At 35.8% G+C, this 20,505-nt stretch overlaps 1 protein-coding gene across 18 annotated transcripts in view; it reads left to right on the top strand.

The window, feature by feature from the left end:
* The window catches only part of LOC131436088 (PDZ and LIM domain protein Zasp), a 211,029-nt gene that overhangs the window by 31,289 nt on the left and 159,235 nt on the right, over positions 1-20,505 (top strand). For all 18 annotated transcript variants that reach the window (XM_058604559.1, XM_058604557.1, XM_058604558.1 and 15 more), the window contains one exon: positions 19,884-19,920. The gene's annotated coding sequence lies outside the window, so the exon portion shown is untranslated. The remainder of the gene's footprint in view (positions 1-19,883; positions 19,921-20,505) is intronic.

The following is a 20,505-nucleotide window of genomic DNA, read 5'->3' as shown; positions in this document are numbered from 1 at the left end:
CGCGTGTGAGCAGATTTCGAAGGTATAAATAATGTTTACCTTCAAGTTTGTGCATTACAAAATTTCGACTTGAAATAGGTTAGGGTTAGAAGCGAGTTCCGAGACGGTTTCGGAAAGGTAAACAAATGAAAGTGAAAACAGGTGATCGGATTGTGCCAACCGAATGGAAACATGCTTTGAATAGTTCGAGATTTATGCTAATAAGAATGTTCTTTTTTGTTGTATCTTAAGAACTGAGCTGAAACCAAGGTTCATTCCTAACGAAAATGCAAATGTTTTCTGCTGTCACTGAAATGAAAAAAAAAACTTACAGTGAACGCAACAAACTGAACTCATTGTTTTGGTTTTCTCAAATAACGGATCATATGACCCTACACAATCACCTGTGTAAGAATGAATGAGATAAAATGAAACCTTGAGGCATTACGGAATTTTCTTTTTTTTTTTAATAAAAACAAAGCTGACAGTTCATAATTTCAAAATACTTCCAAAAATGTTTAGTGGTTATCAAGCGTGTAGCAAAAAATAAAATACTACATGGAATAAAAAGTCCCTGGTCTCTCACAGAAAATACGTGAATAGTTTCGAACCGCGTATAGTTTTGTTGAGAACAAGCCTCTAGATGGTCCAGTACCAAATTTCATGACAATCTATCCACTGCTATTTGAACAACAGCTGATCGTGCCAGACGAGTTCTAGTTTTGATCAAGCTATGGAACAAACCCGATCAGATGCACATAACAAAATCATAACACAAGTATATTAACAGTTGATATGTATAACAATATGTGTTATTTTAAAATATTTAACATATGAAAACAGATGAAAGTTAAAACTTATGATATCAATATAATAACAAAATCAGTTTTGATGTTTGATTTTCATTTGCAAGACTCATAATAAAGCTCAATAATTGAAAAAGTTGAGTTCTTCCGTTGCCTTATACCTAGATATAATGATCTGAATTTCAAAAAACTAAAAGAAGAAACCAGATCCTAAATAAATTATTAATTTAATAAAAAAATCATTCCACAATTTTGGATTGAAACCATGCTAAAAGTCGATTGTGATATAGTTTTTCTGTGTTAAATTATATTACAACTATTGTTATAAATTTCTGCTTCCGGACTTCTGCAGTTATATCAAATTCAATTATAATTGTGATACAAACGTTTCAAAAACTGTTACAATTTTGTTCCCGCTAGAGTCTTTTTTGTTATGATTTTTGTTATTTTAACAGCTTACCAGTCAAAAATATTTCAAAATTTGTTACAAAATATTTTTGAAATAAATTACTACAGTTGTTATAATTCTGTTATTACCATCTGATCGGGAAGGCAGTCCAGTGCATTCATCCATAAAAGCAACGGTGAAATTGCATGATTTGCAGTACTGATTGGTTCACCAGCCCCCGTATTCTCCAGACCTAGCCCCCAGTGATTATTGTCTATTTCCAAGCCTGAAAAGGTTTCTCCTGGGAAAGAGATTTTCATCGAATGCTGAGATCATTGCAGAATCGGAGGCCTTTTTTCAAAGGGCATAAAAAATTGGAAGACCGATGGGTCAAGTGTATCGATCTATATGGAGATTATACTGAAGAATAAAAAAGTTTTCGCGATAAAAAAACGGGTTGGTAATGTCAGAGACTAGATGAGGTGAATACGAAAAAAGCTGGCATGCTTTTTCCACAATTCCGAATATCGATAATCGTACGTACTAGTTCATTGATTGTGTGAATTTGGCGAACTTTCAATGCTTCACTTGCACAATTATAACGGTGCAAATATAAGGTGAAACACGTGAGAGCAGAAATTTACAGGAGACAGGAGCGATTACGATAACATTGAAAATTCAATGTTCAAATTCATTCACATATTCATTTAAATTTAAAAGATACGCAACAATTTGTTCGTGGCCTTCTAGGACTTGTAAATTTAGGATAGTGATTAATATGCCATTAATTTCAATAACTTACTTGTCAAGACCGTTTGGAAAGTAATAATTATAGAGCGATTGCAGATAAAATCCACAAACCGAAAGCCGCCATCTTGGATTTTTTGAATTTTACAACTGTCGTAACCCCACTGCTCTCAATCATTGAAAATGTTTCGTATTTCTATCTGTCAATTTTGCACAACAAGCTTTGTGCGATGATTCGTTCAAACATCGGTTGAAATTTTGCGCGCCTTCTTATGGCACGGAATTTCAATTGAATACTTGTTCATACCAAACATTTTAGAAAATTTCGATTTTGAATTATTTGTGGTTATCCCATACTACTAAAAACTTCATCATAAATTGCTGACCATATTTCCGATGTTATGGAGAAAAAATTATTTTGCTGCGTTAAATACAACAAGAGATATTCGTGATTAAGTTCTGCCCATTCTTGTAAATAGTGTATTTTGAAAAGGCACCCCGTAGTAAAGTAAGACGTATTCACGTCAAAAATCGACTTTTTCTTTGTTAGGGCCGGGACTTCTCATTCCATATAGTAGAAAGATTCAGCAATCGCTTCACACCGACTTCACAGCCGAAGGGCCGAGTGTCATATACTGTTCCACTCAGTTCGTCGAGATTATTATAAATTTTTTGCATGAGTGCGAAATAATGTCACTCAATTTTCTCAAATAATGCCACTCAATTTTCTCAGAGATGGCTGAACCGACAGAATCACAAACTCAGATTCAAATGAAACCGGAAGGCCCCCATAGACTGCAATTGAGTTTTATCTTTATCCGACTTTCGGTTCCGGTATTACAAGGTAATACGTGTACATCTATGAGAAAATGCACACTCAATTTTCTCGTAAGTTTCTTATCCGATTTTTATAAACTTAGATAAAAATAAATGGTCTTGAGATTCTTCAAAAAGTCCCCAAAAGATCAATTCATATCCAACTTCCGATTCCGGTATTACAGCGCGATTAATGGGAATTTTTCAATTTCATATGTATTTTTTCTCAAGTGATGGCAAAACGAGGTGCAAATTGTTATAGAACTTACTGGTAAATTTATCTAGTTGGCAGGTTTTGTTAGTTAAGCAGTGTCTTGCCATTACATTCCTTTTGTGGAATTTGGCCTTTCTGTTTCTCTTAGCCTTTCTGTTGTTAGCGAATAGAATCATTGCATGGCTAGTATTACTATCTTACTGACACTAAGAATCCTTCCAGGGCGGGGCTCGAACATACGACAACTGGTTTGTGAGACCAGCGTCCTATGCATTGAACCGCTAACCCGGGACAGATCTTGTTAATTGGTGAATATATAAACCTGCTTTGGGCCTACTAGTCTCCCGGTTTCCGGTTCCGAAAGCTCCGATAGCAGTGAAAAAAAGCTCCAACAACGGAATCACTTAGATTTCTCAACAACGGTTAAACCGGTCTTCACAAATCTCCATTAAAATTGAAAAATTGTCCTAAAAGATGCTGTGCATTTTTATCCAGATCCGACTTCCGGTTCCAAAATTATAGGGCGATGAGTGTCAAAATGAGTGTCCTAACCGTCATACAAAATGACGATGCAAAACCGGTACACATCGGTACGTGTTGGTAAGGAAGAAGAAAACACAACCGCCTTTGTGAACGAAGCACACAGCGTGCTCTGTTTAATTTCGTAAAGCGTGTACGAGAGAACAAAAAGAGAACGAAAACTTAAAACGTTTTTGAATATTTTCATTAATAATAATAACCAAATAATAAAAATCTAATCATCAGTGTCAATTACCGTTCGAATCAGCTCGTCGAGATCAGCATAACATCTTCGTATGTGTGTGAAATAATGTCACTCAAGTTTTTCAAATAATGTCACTCAATTTTCTCAGAGATGGCTGAACCGACTTTCACACATTCAGATTTAAATGAAAGGTCCCATAGACTGCTATTGAGTTTTATCTTTATCCCACTTTCGGTTCCTGTATTACAAGGCAATATGTGTAAATCAATTACAGCGCGATAAGTGGAAAATTTTCAATTTCATGAGTAGTTTTCCACAAGCGATGGCAAAACGAGGTGCGAATTGTTATAGAACTTACAGGTAAATTCATCTAGTTGGCAGATCTTGTAAGTTGGTGAATATATAAACCAGGGGTGGAAATAAGCAAAGTTTTTGATTCACAGTAAATAAAAAAATAGTGAGTATTATTATTTCATATCACATATTTATTGTAGATATTATAATGAATTCTGCAACGAATGATTATTTGTTAAGATAAATTTTGATTTTACTTAGAATTAATAAGTGTCTTCATCGTTATTAGTATTACTGTCTGATTCGGAATCAACATTTCAACAGAGTTCGGTTAGTTTTAACGCAACTCTGTGTTCATTAAACAGGTTTGAAGTTCAAATGGCTGGCACTTGCAGTTCCGGTGATGTAGAGGTATAAGTGACGTTAAAACTGATTACCGCTCAGTTTTCTCGGATATGTTTTATCCGATATCAATAATATCAGGCTCGTTAGGTGAGTTTATTTCGTCGGTCGCATCGAAATTCCATGTTTCGTGAAGTATTTGAAATTTATTCAGTAATACCGTCGTGGTGGAGTAATATCATCAATGAAAACCTGTTTTAATCCACCTAATGGTGTAATGATGCCTTTCTCATATTATTCATAACATCAAAAATGTTACTGTGGAATTCGCTAAAAAAACTGTTCATTGAATAGAAATAGGAAAATTTGTTCGGACCTAATCTAATAAACTCTACAAATCCTGTTTATCCTGTAGTTTCGGAACCGAAAGTAGTATCTACAACAAATTCAGGAATTCCGTATGAAACTGTAAGACTTTTCCTTTGAACCTATAAGTTAGTGAAAATCGATGTGGCCATCTTGAAGGAAAGCGATTGAGACTCTTTTACAGTTTTCATCACCATTTCCAATTCTTCCAAAACCGGATTCAGATGACCGAAATATCCGAAGTTGGTGTGTTTGCCAGCAACAAATATGACCTACAAATTGGAACAGTTTTGAACCTAGTTAAACCTAGACTTACTAACTCATGCTGTATTTCGATTAAACCAATTAGACAAAATCTAACGAACGAAGCGAACCTGCGTTTCTGTTACTTCTGCATATGTAAGTCAAGCTAATCAGCACGAATCAGCAGCATAGAACATTGGTAGGATTATTACTTTTATTATTATTCTTGACATCATTACACCACCGACACGGTATTACTGCACTATTGGCTGTGAAAATTGCATATTTTTTCAAATAAATTTGAATTCAATGACATTCGTTTATTCTTTCAATCGTACTTATCATAGAATTGCTAAAAATTTTATCAATCGCAGCACCGTCTTTTACCAATATCACACACCATTAGCAGACATCCGTTACCGTTTCGCCCACAAACAAACAAGCTCTGCAAACTAGAATAATTTATCAGACATCAGACACCTGTTTTTGTCCATCGTTTGTGAAAAACTAATAATGAAATTGGTTATTTTCACGCTTTTGTTCCGGAACCGGAGGTCGGATCCGGATGAAATGTTCTAAAATTTTTTTAGGAAAACCTTTCATTTGAATCTTAGTTTGCAAAAATCAGTTGAGCCGTTTCAGAGAAAAATGAGTGCACACTTTTTCTCTAATTTTCATATATTACCATGTAACTCCGGAACCAGAAGTAGGATATAAATAAAATTCAATAGCAGGCTATGGGACTGTTAGCCCTTTTGTTTGAATCTAAGTTTGTGAAAATCGGTTAAGACATCTCTTAAAAAGTGAGTGCGTATTTTTTTTGTACGTATCATCCTATATCTCCGGAACCGGAAGTCGGATCAGGATGAAATTGAATAGCAGGATATGGGACCATAAGACCTTTCATTTGAATCTTTGTTTGTGAAAATCGGTTCAGCCGTCTCCGAGTGCATATTTTTGTTACATACATACACACATACACACGGACACACACACAGGCATTTGCTCAGTTCGTCGAGCTGAGTCGAATGGCATATGACATTCGGCCCTCCGGGCCTCGGTTAAAAAGTCGGTTTTCACAGTGATTGCATAGCCTTTCTATATGAGAAAGGAAAAACAGCTAATAATATTAACATACATGCTGCGATTAATAATAATTATAACTATAAGAAAAACATGTCAAAGCTTCACAAAGCTGTTGTTGGAGTTGAATCATATTACCCTATTTAGCTTGAATATCATACACATAAGTAACAGGAGTGCAGGATTTGACTACGCCAATTCAAACGCACCATTGAAACGCTGCGTCAAATGCCGCGCTCCAGTTACCTCTTTATATCAAATTCATATCAAATAGCGTTTCATTGGGTTTAATCTAGATAGTGCATGAACATCATCATCAGCATCATCCAGCTGGAAGTGAAACAAAGTCGCTATAATCACTATTTGGTGAGGTATATTTTTTTTTACTAATTTTGCATTGCGTGTTGATATTGAGCAGCGAAAACTGTGAAATTAACATTATTCATTGGATTACGATCCAATCTGATTATTTTCATAAAACCTTCGTCTAGCATTTATTTCCTTTCATCTAGTATTAATATTACTGCAATTAAAAAATAGCTTGCGAAATAGAATACGGTTTGTATCAAAGGACAACATGTGTTGAAACTTCGTAAACCGTGCCGTAACGAAACCGGCATTTTTCCCAACTCCGGTGATAAAGACTGTTAAACGAGCATTCCTAAAAGTTACAAATTGACAATTTTCCCCAATTTGAGTACCCTCATGCATATAAATTGACAAAAATCATTTATGTACAAACTCCTTTAATATTTCTTATCACCCATCACTAAACTTCCCAAAGATGCAAAATTTGCAATTATCCACGATTTTAAAAGTCTCATTGACACGCGTTATCCTTAGTTTCAAATTACTGTAGTATTACTGTTGTCACTAATTTTTACGCCCCTTATAGGGATCAACGATTTTAGATGTGAATCAATCGGCACTTATATCTGATTTTGCTCATATGTGATTTTCTTCCAAAATTCTCAAAGTTGATCGAATCTTCCAGTAATTTGATCTTACAGGAATCAGTGAAAATAGTAGCTGATCTTAGAAAAATTAGATCAGTAGTGATCTTTATTGGGAATGATCACAATCACAATCATAGCCGATATTTTCAGAGCAAATGTGTTGATTTTTGCATGGAAACTTTCTAAGTGTTTCTCTCGGCTGCGGGATTCATTCCACATATTGAATGTTATGTATTTTATCGAACAGATTCAAAGCAGTTTGCTGTATTAATTAAACTTATGCGCATGCAGTTCACTTTTTAACCTACATGTTATTTGAGATCGAAAAGATTTTTTTGCGTACTGGATATTGATGACGAACCTTTCATTTTAATGTAATTGTATAGAATTCAGATATATTTTTATCTTGACGAATTAGGTTCGATAATATATGCCTATTAAAACTGTTTTCGGAATCAAAATTCATACAAGCGTAAAAAATTATTTCAATTATCGATATTTCTAGGTTTAAAAAGTAGTTTAATATAATAAAAATTACTTACGTGATTACTATATTTTATTTTAGATCATATTTGAATGATTTTTATGTTCCACGCAAACAATTTTAAATAAATTTTATGGTGTTGAGCAAGATCGCATCAGGATTTTCAAGAAGTAGATAAAAAATACTTTAGAATGATTGAATAGCTACAGATATTTTTCACCGCCTTTGAAACCCTAATTATTAATAATTGTGCCGCACGCCAAGGAAAGTAATTGAACAAGTCTCAGAAAACACAACTTCCAAAAAATGTAGGGTTTAATATTATTACAAAATTGTATGAATATTACAAGTTGCTACACCTGTTCTCATGCGAATGGAGCACTCGAACTCCGTTCTTGGCTAAATGCGCTGAGAACGAAGCGGTGCTTAAATGCGCGAACGAGTTTTTAAGAGCAGCTAATGCTCTTCTCCTGCAAATGGTTGTCTTTTGAGAATGAGAACAAATTTGTCTCGCAATAAAAAGAGCGCGTATGGATAAGGTCTGCTGCTACTCTGTGTAATATACAGTTCCCACCATTTAAATACTAATCGCCATTTTTGTTTTGTTACCAAATTTTTTATTTCACGGTGTTCGGTTTTCTGATTCACATTCGGAAATCTTGATTCACATTTTCCTGCGCAAAATGGGCTCATTTCTACCTCTGCATTATACAGGTATAAGCACTTTATACTCTTATCAAGCCAACTATGATGCTACGTAACTGCAGTGTTTTCAATGCATTTAAATTACAAATATATAGCTTACGGGCTGAGGACGTTAGTTTTTGAAAACTTTCCCGCATCAAATTAATTTTTCTTTGAAACGGTGATGAATATCAAAAAATCGCCTGATAATGTCTTTGAAATTTAGTTGAATGGAATTTTAGTCTGTGAAATTTTCAGAAAGATTCATTGAGTTTACCGCTCAAGTTTGATTTTTTTTTCGGATTGGAGAGCTGCTGAAAACTGCAACGCTTGGAATGGCATAGGGGAAAGTTTTATAAAGCGTCCCTGCTGGACAAAACGCCCCCTTCCTTTTTAAAGTATTCAAGACTTTTCTAAACAAAAATTTCATCACTAACACTATCATTAAGTGAGATCTTCCTGCTATGCAAGTTTGGCAGTTGTCATATGCTGGAAAATATGAAAAAAAAACCGAAAACATCATTAGGCAGCTTTTCGATGTAAGGTTCCCGAGTAGAGTGTGAGATTAAAAAGAAAACTCAATTTGGTGTTGTGCTGTTCGTATATATCGATTACCTAATTTGCTATCGTTTTGGTCGTTTTAACGGTTAAAAGATCAAAATTGAAAGCAAAAAAAGTGCTGTGTGACATCAAACTGGAAATTAGTTTTGCTCTCAGTGAAAGCACATTGAAAACTTAATATGATGTAGATTTTCTCGAAAAGACACGTCACGAGCATAATCCAAAAATAGAACAGCCAAAAAAGGTCCGGGATAGTATACATTTAGGCGATATTGCTCGCAAGCAAGAAAAAAGATTTTATGCAATCTCCATATTAGTCGCAAGCAAGAAAAAAGATTTCATGCAATCTCCACACTACCGCGGAAAGAAACCGGTTTCGAAGTCAGGAGTTTCGGAACGCGAACTTTTTGCGATTGCTATGGACTGTAAGTGCTAGCTGTCAGGAGATGGAAAATGTTCGCTTCCATCCCGCATCCACCGTAAATAGCAGTGTGGCTATTTGAGCATAGTATAAAAATGTTCTCTTTGTCCTTCTCATATCCAAATATGTAGCATTCAAACAGTATAACATAAAATTGAGTTACCTACTAGATCTCAAACAACTCGCACATGTAATCACTTTGAAATACGAATTTAGAGGCTCTGAAGACCGAACTTTTTTTATTGAAGTCTCCTACAACACAGGGAACGTGAATTAGAAATCCGGCAATAAGGTATCCCAGATCATTCGTTTTTTCGACTAATTGGGATAATGAACGATTATTTCGCTTCTGACCACAGATAGAACCATAATCTCTTCAGTAAATTTTTAGTTCCTGTGTAGACTTATAATTTACAACATTTACAAACAACATTTTGAGAGTTAGTCCTGTGGCTCAAAATTATAAAGATTTGGTTAGACGATTTCTTTTGAAAAGTTTATTAAAGTTCCAAGATCTATTAGATGATTGATAAAACTCTTCTCAGAATATCTAGCGTTAGTAAGTATATAAAGTTCTAAGCAGTTACAACTAGGAGTGAGAATATTTTTGAAGAGTGTCTTCGACATTGTTTGTGGACTACTTAGGAATATACAAATTAAACATATATTTTCTTGGTGGCTCTTCAAAGCCACTAAAGTATTATTAAGAATTAGCTCTAGGTTCTGAAATCTGAGACATTCAGTATTCGATGTTCGAACTTCGTAAACAATGAATTTTTCCATACTGTTGGATATAAAGTTATGGGTGTTTTCAGAACGGGTTTAGCGAGTAGATTATTTTCGCCATCCAGTTCCCCAATTTCTGGATGCACTGAGAATAATGGTCTAAAAACTTTGGAATGAACTTCGCGACGTCGTATGATTACAAATATCGAAACATCTTTTTAAACTGAACGCAAAAATTGTTACAGGATCGGATACTTAACGTATCTAGAAGGAAATCGATTACGTCAAATATATTTCTCATGTCAAATTCCTTAATAAGCTCCTTCTATGGCTGACGATCAGCGAAATGGGAATGCCAAAGCCACTATTCAGATTGACCTGCTTCAGACAAACGTGGTACCGATGATCGCCAATTTATCTAATGCCTCCCAGACGTGTGGTTTGACACCAATATTCTCGTGGTTAAAAAGAAAGAGCATTATTTGCGTAAAAGTTGAAAAAATGTTGAAAAAAATCGATTCTTCGCGGTTATGGTTGCGGTCAACTGCAGGATCTCGGCAGGATGTCAATTTTGTAACAGGCAACAAGGAATAATTCTTCTATTGAAACTTTACTTTGTATTTTTGTGCTGCCATTTGAAATTTGCTCAATTTCAATGGATTCACTAAGTTGTTGATTTTAATATTTTCATTTTTTGAGTTTCACAAAACTTTTGCCTTTAAACAGCAAAATGATAACATAATGTGACATTAATTGAAAATTTGATGAGTCGATATCATATTAGGATTTCAATCTGATGTTGCTATCATAATCAAATATCAATTGTTCTAATTTTGATGTTAGACTCTATTCGGGTTTTGCTTCGACTATACAAGAATTTTAACCGTGTAAAACGTCTAATAGTCGGTTGCTACTTAGTAATTAACATTTAGTAGTGCTAATGTCTCTACTTACAGTATAAAAATCCCGAGAAACAAGGCCATTTCTTTGATATACGAATTTTTTCATAACAGTCACTCTGCGGACATTATGCCCCTCCTTCGAATCAACAGTATGCTTCGATTTAAAATATTGTTTTGAAGATTTATAACGGTTATTAAAACAAAATGCAGCATTGGGAGGATAAAACATGTTGATTTCCAATTGTAATTAATTGATTATGCAATTGATATCTGATGCAAAAATATCTTCTTTATCTGCAAAGTTTTAAAAAATGTGTTTGTATCAATCAATGCTCATCACTTCTACCGGAATTATTGAAAATTATGTTCCTCATATTATAATACTCTACCCTACCTCTACTTTGTCATCGAATATTTCGACTTTTGAGCCTATATAATTTAGTTAACACACGATTAGTACATAAAAACATATATGTTGTCGCGATATAAATTAAGTCACCGTCAGTTTCAGTGCTTCCGCCATTTTATCCGCCTTCGGTGTTCGAAGAAAAGGAGAGGAGAGAAATAAAATGGACTCAACAAGGTTCCTAAGCACACAGACACAAAGGGAATTGAGGAAGCCACGTGGTCGATTCAAAATTTTTACGCGACCCACCGTCTGGCCTTAAACGCTATGTTAGGGTTGCGATACGATATTTATGTCGTATTAGTGTTGGTGTAATGTCAGCTTAATGTTTTGTTATCTTCGTAACCCAGTTATGTTAGCTTCGAATTACTAAGTTTGTACGGTGAATTGATTTATAATTAGCGGAACAATCAAAATTGTTTCGACCTCCAATTGAATAAATAGATGATATAATTCTTTCACGAAGTCTTGGTTTCATGCATAAATATTAGCTCTATCAAGCGGTAGATTTTTTTTGGGTCCAGTCTTCGAAAAACAAACAAAAATGTCGAGCTCTTCGACCGTGTTCCTCTGAAGTATTCAACAACTAGATCGGATTATTATTAACTCGATTAACTGATTTCACTACTCCTCCGCACGATGCTGAACATCGTACGGACAATCTCTAGGTCGCAGACGCCATCTGTTTTTGTTGCGTGCTTTGCACATTTATATCACACTACTTTCCCGTCCCGGTGTCCCAGACTCGGAGTTAACCATTCGAATGAGATCAAGATCAGAACCTATTTTTATCGCACCTCAACAATCGTGGTCCCGTGTGTTGCCCTTAGAAGATAGGTGTCCCCTCGCAACTCTCAAGGATTTTCGAAAACAAAAATTTCTTGATACCATTCCCACGATGGGTGGTACTTTTTTCAGCAAGTTCTTTGATTGTTTTTTTCGATCGATAAAGAAACCACGATTGACCATCCAGTGTAAGGCAGGTCGTCACAAGTCACCACTGGCATTGCTCCGTGGATGTCGAAAATAAATTTCTGTGATAATTCTTCATGTTTTATTTTTAAATCCGAACAGTTTTCTACTTGTTCGAGAGGGCGTTAAAATCAACTGGTGCGGCGCCTCCACCATGGTCTATCTTCTGCGGCTAAAAATGTAGTTCATAACAAGCGTGGTGTCACCGCCAGTGCACCGCAGCCATTTACCGCCATTAGCGCTGCTTTGACCGTCAGATCGCACAGTTGTCAGTTTATTTGCGAAGTAAAACTAATAACTCGCACCGGATCTGCTCTCATCATCAGCCAACGCCAACGGGTTTGCGGGTGTGTTTGTACGTGTGTTTATCGTTTTATAATGCCAAGTGACGGCACAAAGCGAAAAGAGGCTACCACCATATGTCGGGTATTACACTATCGGTAAACCGCAGGAAAGAAGGTACCCTAAACACTAACCGAAGCTCACGTCGACGTCGACGACGACGACGACTCGGTCGATCTTGCCGATATTTTGCCTCGCACTTTCGGTGAACTTGTTCTATGTGCGGTGGATAATTTGTTTAAACTTGAAATTCCTTTCAAATGATTAGGTAACCAGCAACGCTGCTCGAATGCGGGCTGAAAATAAGAAGTTTAGTGGAATTGTTGGGTATTTTTAGATTTTTCTTTTTTTCTAAGGACGATGTCGTCTCTCGCCACCTAGTTTTGATGAAACACGGAGGGCCAAAATGTCTACACTAATTGTCTTTGCCGTTTTGTTTTAGCAACAGTAACAATACATCGATTATCAATTGAGTGAACAGTATTTTTGGTGAATGCATTTGTTCGCATCTACCTAGTGGTGTAATGATGCTTTTCTCACATTAGGAATGCCAGGAAAGTTTGGTCGGACTTAATCTAACAAACTCTACAAATCCGTCAAACAAACTCTACAGCACCGTCTTTTACCAATATCACACACTAGTAGCAGACATCCGGACCGTTTCATTTTCTTTATAGCGTGTAGTATAGCTACTACTGTATGAAATAGAACAAAGCGCGCATCGTTCGTTTTGTGTCTTCTTCTTCCACCGTACCACCACGTACCGATGTTGTATATATTGTCATTCTATATGGCGATTTAAAAAATTTGAAAACCTGTAACTGCGGAACCGAAGGTCAGAGCCGGATGAAATTTTACAATAGTTTTTAAGATAATATGAGCTTTAATTCAAGTCAAGATTTGTGAAAATTGGTTCAATCATCGCAGAGAAATCAAAGTGAATTCCAATTTTGTGTTTTTCTTCACCACTTTCGGTGATTCCGGAACAGGAAAAGGGGGGGGACCAATAGTGCCGAACTAAGTTTTCATGCCTACAAACTAACAATCTCTGCAAACTGGAAGAATTTATCAGACAGTTTTATGGGATGTGTACCTGTTTTTGACCATCATTCGTGAAAAAATACTAATGAAATTGATAATCTCACGCTTTAGTTCCGGAACCGGAAGTTGAATCCGGATAAAATGTTCTAGCAATTTTTAGAAAACTATAAGACCTTTCATTTCAATCTTAGTTTGTGCAAATCGGTTGAGCCATTTCGAAGAAAATTGAGTTTACACTTTTTCTTTAATGTTCACGTATTACCATGTAACTCCGGAACCGGTAGTCGAATCCAAATGAAATTCATTGGCAGGCTATGGGAATATAAGACCTTTTTTTATTTCTTAGTTTGTGAAAATCGGTTTCGTGGGGGGGTAGGGTCTAAGCGATGAAAAAAATCATCATATTTGCGATTTTTTTCAAAATTATCGTTCAACAAAATAAATTCAAATGTTTTGCATGATAAAAAGCATCATTCGAACAACATTTTATAATTTTTCGTGGAAAAATATTGAGAAACAAGTCGGTGAAGAGGTATTTTCGAGAACGCTTCTTAAAAATCATGATGTGCGGTGTCCACTGTATCTCAGCGCAGACTAATCGGAAGTGAACAAATGAACGCAGCATAGTTAGAGTAGAAGTTTTTCTAGACCCCAAGGTTTCTTTTTGATTTTTTTTTTAAATTTTTTAAATTTTTAGTGGTTGTTCAAAGTGAAAACTACGATTTTTCACGAAAAAAACCGCAATTTTTTAGCTGTTGAAACTCCCCAAAGTAACAAACAACGAAAAGGAAAACGTTGGGTCTGGTTTTTTATATGTAGGAAGTGTGTGAAAAATTTGAAAAAAAATGATGTAGTAGTTTTTGAATGACGATGGACACGGACTTTCAAAACCTGCTTTCGAGAAAAACGCGTCTAACATTTTCAAAAAATCATATTTTTTCTTTTATAATTTATTATAACGAAACCTTTCAAGAATGTTTTGTCAAGTTTTGAAGTCAATCGAAGTAGAAATCTTGGGCCTATGCGCCGAGCCCTTGCTTCTTCGTAGAATGAGATAGCCATTGTTAAAGGTCCATAACATCCAGAGTTTCGTTCCAATAGGCTTGAAAATTTCGCAGAAAAATCTTCAAATGTTTTACTATAAGAAAATATAAAGAAAATAATAAATGATTTTTCAAAAGTGTTAGACCCTACCCGCTCCTTAAGCCATCTATGAAAAAAGTGAGTGCATATTTATTCAATTTTCTTGGTGCATATAATCTCCGGAACCGGAAGTCGGATCGAAATGAAATTCAATAGGACCATGAGACCTTTCATTTGAATATTAGTTTGTGAAAATCGGCTCAGCTATCTCCGAGAAAAGTGAGTGCATATTTTTGTTACATACATACATACACACACACGCACACACACACAGACTCAGTTCGTCAAGCTTAGTCGAATGGTATATGACATTTGGCGCTCCGGGCCTCGGTTAAAAAGTCGGTTTCACAGCGATTGCATAGCCTTTCTATATGAGAAAGGCAAAAAACACAGTCTCCATAATGGTTTTATCTGGAGAAAGTTTTTTACCCTGTTTGGCTTTGGCAAATTGTAGCAAAAGAAAATGATCGACTGGATTCACCCATTTAACCGATAATCTCTCATCTCTCAGAGAATCAAATCAAAGATATTATTTTTTTTATCTTCTTCCATATTCTTTTTCCTCACTTTCAATAGCATATCCAAATGCACGAATCTTCAACTTAACATTTTTCATAATATCGGTTTCGAACAAGGTTTGGACCAACGATTTTTTGTGTGGTAATGCATTTTTTCTACGTACCTTTCTCCGATTTTACTTGCTAGGGATGTTTTCGAATAAGCAATATATAAAAAAAATCTGTTCCGTGCACAAAGTATTGATATTCTACACATCGAACGAAACGGTGACAATACCAATATTTCTTATATTGTTAGAATAGTTTATTTACTGTTTTATTTATTGATCCCCACAGCAGCGAGCTAACCTTTGATTCTCAGAAATCTCATCGAGAGAAATTCGCTCTCGCACTGGTGTCGATTCTATGTTAAATGAGCCATGCCGGGTTTTTGTTGTTGCGATGATTTCCAACTCTCTTCGATGGCACTGATTCAATCGTTGAAGAGTTGCCAGTGAACGTTCTTCGATACGATAAAAGCCATCCTTGATAGAAGGGTGATTTTTTGCTGGTATCTTTCTGACAACACTGTTTTGACAGATCACTCGTGAATCGTGTCTTGTGTCATTCTCAAACTTTTTCAGTTTGGACCACATATACAGATAAATCTGTATTTTACAGATTTTCAGATAATTTTGGGACCAAGATTTTGTATATAGGGGAGAGTGTTCGGTTACAGGCACCCTTTTGTTTTAAGCTCATAACTTCTGACTTAGTGCACATTATGCGGACGTATATACATCAATAGAAAGCTAAAGTCCCGAGCTAACAACTGTTTAAGGATTTGAATGTTGATTCACTTGATTGAAAAAAAATTATTATAACTTTAGTAAAGTGATAAATTTTTGGGCCATTTCAAAAAAGATGTTCGGTTACTGGCACCCCAAGAAATTTCGGAAAAATGTAAGTAAAGAATGCAATTATTCAAAGAAAAACCGGAATTTATTCTTTTCGGAGGCGTCTTCATTGTCTGATGGTGACTTCACCTCTGCTCTCTTGGTCAATGGCGCCGTTGGAGTTGATTTGGCCGGTCTTCCACGCTTTTTTTAGCCGAGGCATCTGCTTTATAAGCAGCTAGATGGTTGGTCAAACTTTGGCTTGCTTTGTTTCGACAACAGCCTGCATATCACTGACAATTTTCCATGATTTGTCGAAAAAAATTGGATGCCGGTAACCGAACACCTTGGGGTGCCGGTAACCAAAGTCGGTAGACATTTTGGAAATGGTAGAACAAATCTTTGGTTTCGAAAATTTTGATAGCATCCGATATTAAATCACGAAATAGATCGATTCCACCTCACAACTATTCAAGTCACTCATCTTTCCGATTGATGCTCTTCAATTTATGATACTAAAAAAATATCAGAAAAAACTTTTGTGTTGATTTTCACGCAATTAAAATTTGTTTTGAACGCAGCAAAAAGTTTGCTTCGGTATTCGGCACAAAAAGAACGTGCTGCTATTGCACACACATGACATTTGTCGGAATGACGCTATCTATTTTCTATCAAAAGTTATGGTAACCGAACACTGCCGGCAACCGAACACCTTCCCCTACAAATTACAGATTGTTGGGCAAAAAAAACAATTTTGTTTTTTTGTCAATTGCAAATTCAAATTTATTATGACCGAGTAACAATATATTAAATAATAGTGTAGTTTATAGACGTAGTAAAGCGTGATTCTAATCATGTGGAAGTACTGAAAAGAGAATAAAAATCAAATAAAAGAGAATACCTAGGACAGCACACACTACGAATAATCCCAAATGTTAATGATGGATTTCCTATGCTAACTTTTTCATGCAATTATTGTATTGTAGTTCTTTGGTTTATAAAATTTATTCTGGTAAGTGATAGATGATGGCCTTGGTCATTATGTCATTATGTTAAAAAAGGAAAGATTGACAATTACTTATTAATACTCAAAAGTGTAAATATACAAAAAGAAACTGACAGTTTCAGATTGGATTTTCAATAAAATCATCATTTCGAAAATCTTCTATGCAAAAATTACTTTTAACGTATTTTCAACTACAACATTATGAAAGTCAGACGAAGGAAAGTTCTTTAAATTAGAGTTCTAATGACATTTCTCTTACGTTTTGCTTCAATTTCGTATCATTTTGATATACTGATTTCCAATACCGATTTTTTATCCCTCGATGCAGATTTACAGATTTTTCTTCTAAAAATATACCAATTTGTATGTGACAACCCTAGCTTGGTGTATAATTTAATCATGAATCGTCGTTTGGTCCATAATTTAATCGTGAATGGGCGCTGGCAAAATTAGTAGAAGATCGACTTTTATTTCAAAAAATTGTGTTCAGCGACGAAGCTCATTTCTGGTTGAATGGATACGTCAACAACAAGAGTGAAGACCAACCAGAAGCATTGCAATAGCTAGCAATGTATCCCAAAAAATCACTTTTGTCGTGAATACGACTTACTTTACTATGGGGAGCCTTTTCAAAATTAGCCATATGGAAGAATGGGCAGAACTTAATCGTGAATATCTCGACTTGTATTAAGGGCAGCAACATAATTCTTTCGCCATTTCATCAAAAATATGATCAGGAATTTAGGATATTATTTTGAATAGTGTGAGATAACCACAAACAACTCAAAAATGAAGTTTTCTAAAACTTTGAAAACAACGCGGAAAACTTTTTACTTATGCTTGGCCTTTTCGCGCAAGGACGACGATTTTGAGGTAGTCAGACACATATCTTCGTATAAAAGGGGAACCGTGGGTGATCATTTCTTCTTGTGTGTTGGATGGAAGCAGACGTCGTGAGAATGATTTATCATTTGCTATCGATCGTCGAGGGAGCGATATCATCAACCAACAGCGACAGAGAGTGCACCTTCTGCGTGGTTTAATCCTCAAACGCTCAGGTAGCAACTCTCATTCGCTTTCCGGTCATCAAGCCGAGACTCTGAGTCTGCTCTTAGTTCTTGAACTCAGGTCCAGTTCCTTATTCCAGAATTCTTCGGTTCGATTCATTTTAGAATCATAATAATACTCCCAAAGAATTATGTGACATTTTACTGTATTCTATGCAACCCATTTTGGTAGTCGTGGTGAGAAATCGTCTTCAAGCTTCAGAGCTTAGTTCCGGAATATGGGTTTAGAATTCAGAGCCTGTGTGCTGAACTGGATTCTGGAAAAAGATTCCGGAACTGATTTCAGTTTCCAAATTGTAGTCTACTAAAATGCAACTGTATTCTGAGTCTGTTCTAAGTTTTGAATATAGTTCTTGAGCTCAGGTCCAGTTCCTAATTCCAGAACTCTTCAAATCGGTTCTTTTGTCCTGAATACGACTTACTTTACTATTGGGCGCCTTTTTAAAATTTACCCTGTACAAGAATGGGCAGAACTTGACCACGAATATCTTTTGATGTACTTAACCCAACAACATATTCTGTCATTTAGAGGTTAGCATATGGTATACATATTCTGTTCTACAAGCTATCAAATAGAAAAGGAAATCTTTGAATAAAAACTGTTCATTTCTTTTATTGCTACAGACGAAACTGGATGTCGAGGTTACATCAGTAAGAACAAACCAAGTATAAAGCGTGAAAGTCTCATTTGGACTTCGGGCGTCAGGAGGAGCAGTCGGCAATGAAAGTAGACCTTTTGCGTGGTGTAAAGCCTCAAACGCTCAGGTCACAGAGCCAGTTTTCAGGATCATTTGATAAGCTTTGTGCAATTTTCGCAGTGCAAAATTCGCAACAGTGTTTAATTTCTTTGAGAATTACACAATTTGGCCCTTCTGAATGCCAGAAATTTATCTCGTACGACATTTTGATAACTTTTTTCACTGAAATATTTAAATCCGAAACGAAATGATTGACATCAAAATTCTGTATTGTTCTATTTAGAATAATAATTGTATACCCAAAGAATTATGCGAAATTTTCTTCACTATACTGTATACGGCCCATTTTTCAACCACTTGTAGTTTGTTGTAGAACTTTCTGCTGGTTTGCTAAATAAAATGCATAGCACCGACTTTGAAGCCATTAATGCAAGGTTCCTTTCAGAACCACCATTATTTTATCATAAAGAACTATACTGATTATTTCGTAATATTTAATTGTGTGTCAGAATGTTCAGTGTAACTAATCTGTACTTTAGTTTAGGAGTATCGTTTCAAATTCTAGTAGTGGAAAAGAGCTTGCACAATTCACATAATCGATCAACTAATTGATATTCGAAAGTATAAAGAAAGAGTGTCAGTTTTATTCGTATTCACGACATCCAGTTATGTCTCTGACATTACACACACGTACTTTTTTTTGGTGTGGATCATGGACCGGTGGCATTATTCGTGAAATACCGGCCAATATGTTGGAGGGTGTGTTCCAAAATTGAGCCATGGACCATGGCGCATGGGCCATCTAAAGTGGAGCCGCTGTCAAAAAATCATCTTCAAACATTGAATTATATTGATAGTTCTATCGATTCCAATAAAGGTTTCATCAATTTTCTCAAATTTTTCGTGTTGTTTTATAAATCAAATCCTACACCTCTTATAAAATCTCCCTTTATAAATGTTGGAAATCGTTTCAATAACTATGCCGTCCACTACATCTTTTCTAGAAATCATTTTTCATTTTGTTATGAGCATATACTATACCGTAACTAATCATATATTTCTGCCTTTTTTCATTTCAGATCTTCACCAACCTTAGAAGCATTTAAACTCACACAGGTAAGCAAACGAGCAATCGTTAACGGAAAAAGTACGTCAAACTCGTCTCCCAGTGCCGTCACATCGCTTCCACGTAAAGCTGCCGAATTGATCCGTCAGCATATCTATTATATTCAGCTGATTGGTTCGGATAGACACAAACCGCCATTCAAAAATAGATCCCCCCCCCCTCCACTCGACAGCTCGCAACAAAGAACTAACATCGCACTCGATCGGATCGTAGTGCGCTACATTTCCCTGGCTAGACAATCAAATCAAGGAACAGTAACAGCTAGATTTACAGCAGTCTCGCCTTGCCGCCTTTTCTTTTTTGTTGTTGCTTAATCTCCTTAATTTGCCAAAATGATCTCATGCTGGGTGTGATCGACAGAGATGAGAAGGAAATTATCTAGCATCCTCCCGGTCATCTGCCAAACCAAACGCGCGATCGGTCCCAATCGTGATCGAAGAATACAAACCAGGAACAGGAATCCGGCCGGGAGGAGGATTCATTCATAACTTTCTTTTTTTTTCGACTTCGAGGAATCCAAACATTTATTCGACACAATTTACTGCCCCGGTTTCTAGTACGCACTCCGATCCGAA

Source organism: Malaya genurostris, chromosome 3, assembly GCF_030247185.1.
Source record: "Malaya genurostris strain Urasoe2022 chromosome 3, Malgen_1.1, whole genome shotgun sequence".
Classification (NCBI taxonomy): Eukaryota; Metazoa; Arthropoda; class Insecta; order Diptera; family Culicidae; genus Malaya; species Malaya genurostris.
The sequence above is the reverse complement of the archived record's forward strand: the minus strand, read 5'-3'. Positions and strand labels throughout refer to the sequence as shown.